The sequence below is a fragment of the Danio rerio genome, chromosome 8 (genome assembly GCF_049306965.1).
Source record: "Danio rerio strain Tuebingen ecotype United States chromosome 8, GRCz12tu, whole genome shotgun sequence".
Lineage (NCBI taxonomy): Eukaryota > Metazoa > Chordata > Actinopteri > Cypriniformes > Danionidae > Danio > Danio rerio.
The window spans coordinates 295001-302500 of NC_133183.1; the positions used below are offsets into that span (position 1 = coordinate 295001).

General features: G+C 38.4%; 1 protein-coding gene across 8 annotated transcripts in view; it reads left to right on the forward strand.

Moving 5' to 3' along the window:
• The window catches only part of dmxl1 (Dmx like 1), a 372767-nt gene that overhangs the window by 24480 nt on the left and 340787 nt on the right, over window positions 1-7500 (forward strand). For 6 of the 8 annotated variants that reach the window (XR_012383989.1, XR_012383990.1, XM_073909970.1 and 3 more), the window contains exon 1: window positions 2576-2727. The exons of the other annotated variants lie outside the window; for them this stretch is intronic. The gene's annotated coding sequence lies outside the window, so the exon portion shown is untranslated. Of the gene's footprint in view, window positions 1-2575; window positions 2728-7500 lie in introns of those variants that run through there. 8 annotated transcript variants of the gene reach the window in all.

Below are 7500 nucleotides of genomic sequence, written 5' to 3' on the forward strand. Positions count from 1 at the left end.
CCGCCTGTAGGACACACTCCCTCTGTCCTCATGCAGCAGACGCTGTGTTAAATCTCTCACATCTACATGTTGGTTTCTGTGTGTGTTTATATAGCTGCTATCTTCATTTATACACTCCGTTTCTGCATCCGGTTTATATACACAATCAACAGCAGCTGCGCTAACTATCTTCTCTATTCTCTATTTCCACATGGGGATGCTCATCCAGAGGCCTCCAGAGATTCTGCAGGACCATTGATGCGATTAAAGACCTGTGAAGAGAGGATCCCGAAGTCTCCATAATCCTGGACCAGGCCGTATCCTGAGCTGCTGCTGTGGTGGTCATGGAGGAGTGGAGAGCATGAGACTGATTCCTGTAAGACCTCAGTGACAGACGAGTCTCCACATTGATCCTGAAGGGCCGGCCTGAACACCTGCCGGTGACCTCTCCCACCTGCAGCTTCTTCACAATGGACGTCCAGTGTTCTCCAGGCTCTGGCACCTAGACTGCAGCTCTGCACAAGACGTTTGGCCAGAGGAGAAATGGTTGTGCCCAACTGAGCCCAGTAGTATCTGGATGCAGCCTTTATGATGCAAGCTGAGATTGCATCACTCAGCCCATTAAAAAGCATTGGATGCAGCTCAGATTGCACTGCACCAAGTCTGCAGCCAGACCCCTCTCACTGATGCCTAGTTCACACTAGAGGATTTTAAGCCTGATTTGAGCCCGATGTGGAAGTTAACGAGCTCGCCGACAGATCGGGCTGTGATCGGGAAGAAATCTGCGGGTGCTCGGCGCTCGCCGCTCTTTATGTGTGAACTACTGAACAACGCATCAATGAGGCTCGCTGACGCGTCGCCGACACCTCGCAGACGGAAATCCAACATTCAGCATGCTGAATATTCCAGAGCAGTCGGCCGACTCAACCCCACGTGTGGTCAGATGTAGTGACGAGCTGCAGCCAATGAGAGAGCAGATCAGCATGAGCTGAATGCCTGTGTGTTCAGGAGCTCAGCAGAAACATCTGTGATTGGTCAGAATGGGCATCGCTGCACTCGCTTCATTCTGCGTTAGCACAGACATGAGAGGAGGATATATTAACAGTGGACCTATAATTCTGTAACTATTAGAATTACCATACTGCTCATTCTGACCGTTCTCATATAAAACGCCATACTGTCACAACATATTTACATTCAAAGCTATTATTGAGATATTAAAATTAAGCTTTGAATGTCTGGCATCATATTTAATGACACCGTTACCCTAAAAATATCATCTTTTTTGCTAATACAGCCTATAAATATGTAGTTAAGATACTAGAACACTTAAAGGTCTTGGCTTTCATTTTCACTTTCAAACAGGAGCTATTTCACAGCACAGAATCTGCTGTTTTTAAAGATATCTGAAGCAAATTGATGTTTTTGCCATCAGAAGGTTTTGTTTATGTTAGCAGGAAGTTGCTAGGCAAAAAAATGCACACATATTTAAAGTCACAGTGAAAAGTATCAGACATGCATGCAGTCATTTTGACCAGTATGGTAATTTAAGGCAGAAATGCTCAGTTCTTTACTGTTTTGTAATAAAAATAATAATAACAATGTCAGAAAGAAATACACTGATAGTTAGAAAATGGCAGGGTGTTATAAATATGTTAGTTTTATTTCAAAGAGTTATAAAATTACAAAAATTAAAAACTCTCTGTGTATCTCTCCACTGGAACCTGCAGATGAGTGATTAATGCGCTGATAAATCAGCTGATTTGACGATGTTTTTAAATGCTTTCTCCAAAGCTTGAAATGCTGTCAGTGATGTCATCAGCACACAAGCAGCCAATAGTGTTCAGCTTTTTCTGCTGACTCCTCCCTCAACATTTCATTGGCTGTGGTTTGGTAGCTTGAATGAGCTGATGGGGAATGAGTTGTTGTCAGATCATGTAGTGTGTGACCCCCCTCTTGTGGATCATTCACAGAGTGTTGCGTAGTGTGAACACCACAGAGATCAAAAGACACAAAGTCAAGTCATGTAGTGTGAACGGCACAGCGATCTGCTGATGTTTAAAATCCTGTAGTGTGAACTAGGCTTAAGCCTGGTCTCTCTCCTTCACTTTGGTCAACTGGTGAAGTTTGTTCCTCCACTTTCTCCACTGGTCTGCTTGGTTTGGGTCTTGTGGATCTGTTGGATGGATCTGCTCTTCAGTGTTTGGACTCTCAGCGGTGAAGATTAAAGCACACTGCACTGAACAGAACTGAACTTCAGCTCTGAACACTGGACTGACACAGCTTCAGTTTACTAGAACTTCAGTGTTCAGCTGCTGCCACAATCTACTGTAGAGGCGCTGGAGGAACACTGAGGAGCTGAACTGAATGTGTGATAAACTCTGCTCTATGAGTTAATAAAGTCCTCATTCAGATCAGTGTTGATCCAGCTCACGTCACTGAACACACATTAACTCAAAACACGACTAAACTCATTCCCTCTGCTGCGCGCTGAACAGATTTATAACGCGGTAAATGTTCAAGCTGCTGTTGAAGTAAATAATGAGGCATGTGACTCCGCGCGCAGCGTAACCCTCAGAAAGAAACTACATTTCCCAGAATACAGCGCGCGCTCTACTTCCTCAGCCGCAGCGCAGAGTCTCCGCACTCAAACAGCACCAAACCACTGTGTGTGTCCTAATTATCTCTCACAATGAGAGAAACACACTCCATATTTCAGCTCGGGAATAAATGAAGCCCGTTTCTAAGGTAAGGCGCGCCGCTGCGCTGACTGTTTCTCTTGCTGATGTTCGGCTGCTGTCATGCTAACGCTACGTGGCTAATAACGTCCACAGTTCCTCAGAAACCTCATTAGTCGCGCGTTAATCGAGTGGTTAATGAGTTAAATCGCTGACACGCTCCAGGACTGTGGCTTTAGGCTGTTTTTTGTGGATCGTCATAAAATGCTGTGGTTAAAGCTGTCAGTGTTCATGATGTTAGCAGTGCTAGCGGATCTGAGCGGGATCTCTGACTGGATACTTTCACAGAGTCATAAAGCTCTGTTTATTAAGCACACACGGATCAGTAAAGTTCACGTGTACATCTGCTACTGGATGAAAAGCGAGGAACATGAGTGATTTAAACGTTTAATATACAGTGAAGCAGCGTCATTTATGATGGACATCACGTGACTGACTGACACATTGCCGAATGACTGAGTGTGTGTGTGTGAGTGTGTGTGTGACGGACATCACTGAATATCACTAAATATCTGACTGACATCACTAAATAACCGACTTGACATCGCTGTATGACTGACACATCACTGACTGCATGACTTTCCGACTGACTGACACGTCACTGAATGTCAGCTGTCCTCTAGCTGTTGTAAATAAGACTCATTTCTTATTTCTATTGATATAAGAGCCTCTTTCTGGGGTTGTTCCTACTATGGCTGTGTGATAATGTGGAAAAACGCAATATCTTGCTAAATAATGCAATATTCAATATGTGATTTAATATATTACAAAGATAACCAACATATGTTTGATGGTATTTAGTGGAGAAGAAAGTCAAGGTCAGCTCTATTGTCAAATCTGCCACATGCACAGACACACTAGGCATGGGCCGGTATATGATTCTGATGGTATAACCTTGGGTAAAAATATCCAGGTATTGTGATCACCGCTCTAAAATAGATTCTTTTTAAAAGTCTGGGGTAAAATACAAAATGTTTTTCCCCTTTGAAAACAATATATTTTATTTTTTTAAAACATTTATGATGTTTTGGAGCAGTAAACATGTCAGTCTGAATAATCCAAATGAATGGTTGACTTCTGTCGTCTTCTTTAGTTTAAAAATACTGATTTCTTTACAATTTAAAAGGGCATCTTTTGATATTTTTTCCGCTGGAGATCCTGCTGTTCTAAAAAGCAACAACAACAAAAAGTTAATAAAAATAGTACACATACTTTAAGAACGGTATAACAGAACATTGTGGCGGTTCACTATACAGAAACACAGAGAGTTAAAATGAAGTTACTCTAAAAGTAGACACAAACATCACCTATATGTAAATAAATGGCATGCTTACTATGTTTACACTATATATAATAACTTGTATATAATTGTAACTATAACTTAATCTGATTGTAATGCAATTATATACACCTGTCGTAAAGCTGATTTGAAACAATAATTGTAAAAAGCACTATACAAATAAACTTGAATTGCTTTAAATCAGACCCTTGGTGCATAAAGATACAAGAAGATTGTTAATATATAATAAATGCAAGTAAAAAATCAAGAGAAAAAATACAAAATGATATCAAAATAGTAAAATACTACATTGTAAAACCCAATAAGTTAAGGTAACTCAAACCATTTAAGGAAACTGATAGCAGCAAACCATTTAAGCTCAAAAACTAATCCTAATGAGTACTGTGAACTTACTACATTTGAGTAAACTGAGCAATTTGAGCACAGTAATTTATCATTTACATGATAAATGAAGAGAACTCAAACCAACTGAGTACTGTAAAACCCAATAGGTTAAGGCAACACAAACCGTTTGAGGAAACCGATTGCAGCAAACGATTTGAGTTGAAAAACTAATCTCTATGAGTACTGTGAACTTACTCCATTTAAGTTGAATTAAGTGTTTAATTAAGTCATTACCTTCAACACTGAGTTCAAAACTCTTCAGATGAGTAGAATTAACTTTCAGTCAATTTTGAGTTAACTACACTCATTTCGTTTGATAAAGTTGACTGTTGGGTTGTACAGTGTATACTATATAGACTACTATATACTATAAAGGAAAGAACAGCCATGTTTTACTTTTGCATAAGGCAAACCAGATATTTTTACAATGTAAACAAACATTTTTTCAAATAAAAGTAATGATTGTCACCACAAGCTGTGCGATGACGTTCTTTCTTCGATATATATTACGATACGAAGTATAATTCCACCAGATTAAATGAAGAGGTCTATTAGGAAAGAATTCATAAGTTTAGATACAGTAAGATGATTTTGTACGCAATTGCGTCTACAAAACAATATAATAATCCAATCATAAACATTGCTAAATACAGCAGAGCGTTGATGCTGTTCAAATAAAATGCACAGTGCTTTATGATTATCTGGAGGTCTTGCAATATTCAGATACACAAATTTAATAATCCAAGGTAAAATAGCACTGTAGTAGCGCTGGATAAAATATCTTTTCAGCATTGATATCTCAATGTGTGTGTCCGCAATACTTGCATCGCAGGATCTGTAATGTTGTGCACCACAGTCCAGAATACCAGAGTTGTGGAGTAACTGCAAAGTTTAACCAAAACAGAGGGAAAGTTGATTATTTACATGTGTTTAAAAGGCATTTCAAAAGAGTTTAAAGCATTCAGGCACAAAAAAAAGTATTTGTAGCTTTAATAATTTTTCATCCATGATTCACTGCCCTACAAAATGCCCACAGTCAGTCCAGATTCCAGATTTCTCTCCAAAATAGCGCTATTAAAACAACTGGTCAAATTGTATTCATGTCGCAATATATATCGCAGATAAACAAAGTAGTGCAATGTCAAATATTTGCAGCCCTAGTGTATAGTCTTCCTCGTGTGTGTGTGTGTGTGTGTGTGTGTGTGTGTGTGTGTGTGTGTGTATAAATAAATAATTAAATACAATCAATCTTTCTTAAAATTAGAAATGTAATTTCTCATGTCTGAATAATTAAAAATCAAACTTAAATGATAAAGATTTTGGTAACTTTAATGTTTTTAAGCGTGCTCCTGGTCGATTATAATGAAGATTTGACATTGCAGATCCTGTGTTGTGACTGTTGCTGATGCACGCATTGCGATATTGATGCTGCAGCTATATATTGTGCAGCCGCAGTCACCACCACTCTGCTCCAGTATAGTTATATCAACCTGAAAGCATTTGAGTTTACATGATCAGTTTACTTCTTTGCTGTCTTATTGCATTCGTCACCGGTTGTGATCGCTTGCTCATGAATGTTTCATCATTCATGCTGAAGTTGCCACAGATATTTGGATGGATAAACTGGCGTGTCCACTCTTCTGGCTAATTATGTTGCCTGAGGCCTGTTGCACAAAACCAGTTAAACAAACTCTGGGTTGCAGAGTAAGCTTTGGGTCGACCAAACCAAACTAATCCAACAGGTTAAGAACAAGTTAAGGGGTTTCACAAAAATCTGTGTTTAACCCTGTCATGTGTGCCATGCAGAAAACAGCCAATCCTGGGTTTCGCGTGTAAGTGTGGAAATCCTAAAAACTGCTTGAGTTTTAATCTAGTGTTTAAGGTTTGAAAAGTGCTTCAATTTTAGATAAAGTGCTTGAAATTGTATGTGCCTACATAATAACTTATATTGGTAATAAGGATAAACTAATATAAATATCTTTAATTTAAAATAAATATGTTTATGCCTCAAATTTAAACTGCCGGCTGATTTTTTCATCTGCAAGATATAAGCATGGAGATAACTGTTTCATGAGTGAACAATATATATATAAATGAAATATAAATTTAAGATCAAAGATTAGCTATTCAAGATGGGGGTAAATGACATTTAAGACAGTAAATTACAGTAACTCAGTGTTCAGCTTGGGGCAAACATGCATCAAAATGTTGTTTTTTTAGAATACTCCATAACATTTTCATTAAGAAGAATGTATGTCTGTAATTATGTAATTTGTCGGATTTGTAAAGTGCTTTAAAAAGTTCTTAAATTTGACTAAAAGTATATGAACCCAGCCAATCAAATGACGCATGACTGCAGCAATCAGCCAATCACATGAGTTAGAGTCATTTCCCACTAGCGAGTCAGCACAATTCACTTCTCTGTTCAAGATTAGGAGATATCATTATGAGAAATATCATGCATGTAAAGACACTTTTCTCACAGCTCACTGGATCAAAGCTGAACTTACCTGCATAAAAACCCCCAGACCAGCTTTGTGTAACAGGCCTCTTGCAGACAGTGTGCTACAGGCAGGCACCCAATGATGCTTTTGTATTAATTTAGTCATTTATTGCAAACCATTGCGATATGTTCATAAATGAGTACACACTCTCTTAAAAATGAACATAAATTGTCATTAGAAACAGTAATATTGGGAACATTAAACAAAACTGATTTATTAAACAGTTATTTTCGTCACAATTTAATATTTAGATTTTTCCTGTTGAGTAAAATTGTATGTAATATTTTTCATGATCATTTTTGTGTGTACTAATTTTGAGACTGTGGTCTATTTTTGATAGATTAACTCCTGTTTTGTCTTTGGTTATGATTACTCTAATATTCAGTATATGCACAAATATATTATTTGTATAGCTGTGTCATAGAGACATGGGGGTTGGTTCATTTGACTTAGACAGCCAACCACATTCAAGTTCACTCTGTAACCTCGCCCATAGCAACAAAACAGAGTACCCTAGCAACCGTTCATCAACAGCTATATCTCAGTATCAGAACATCGTAGAGACTTGGGGATTGGCTCGTTTGACGCATTCTGT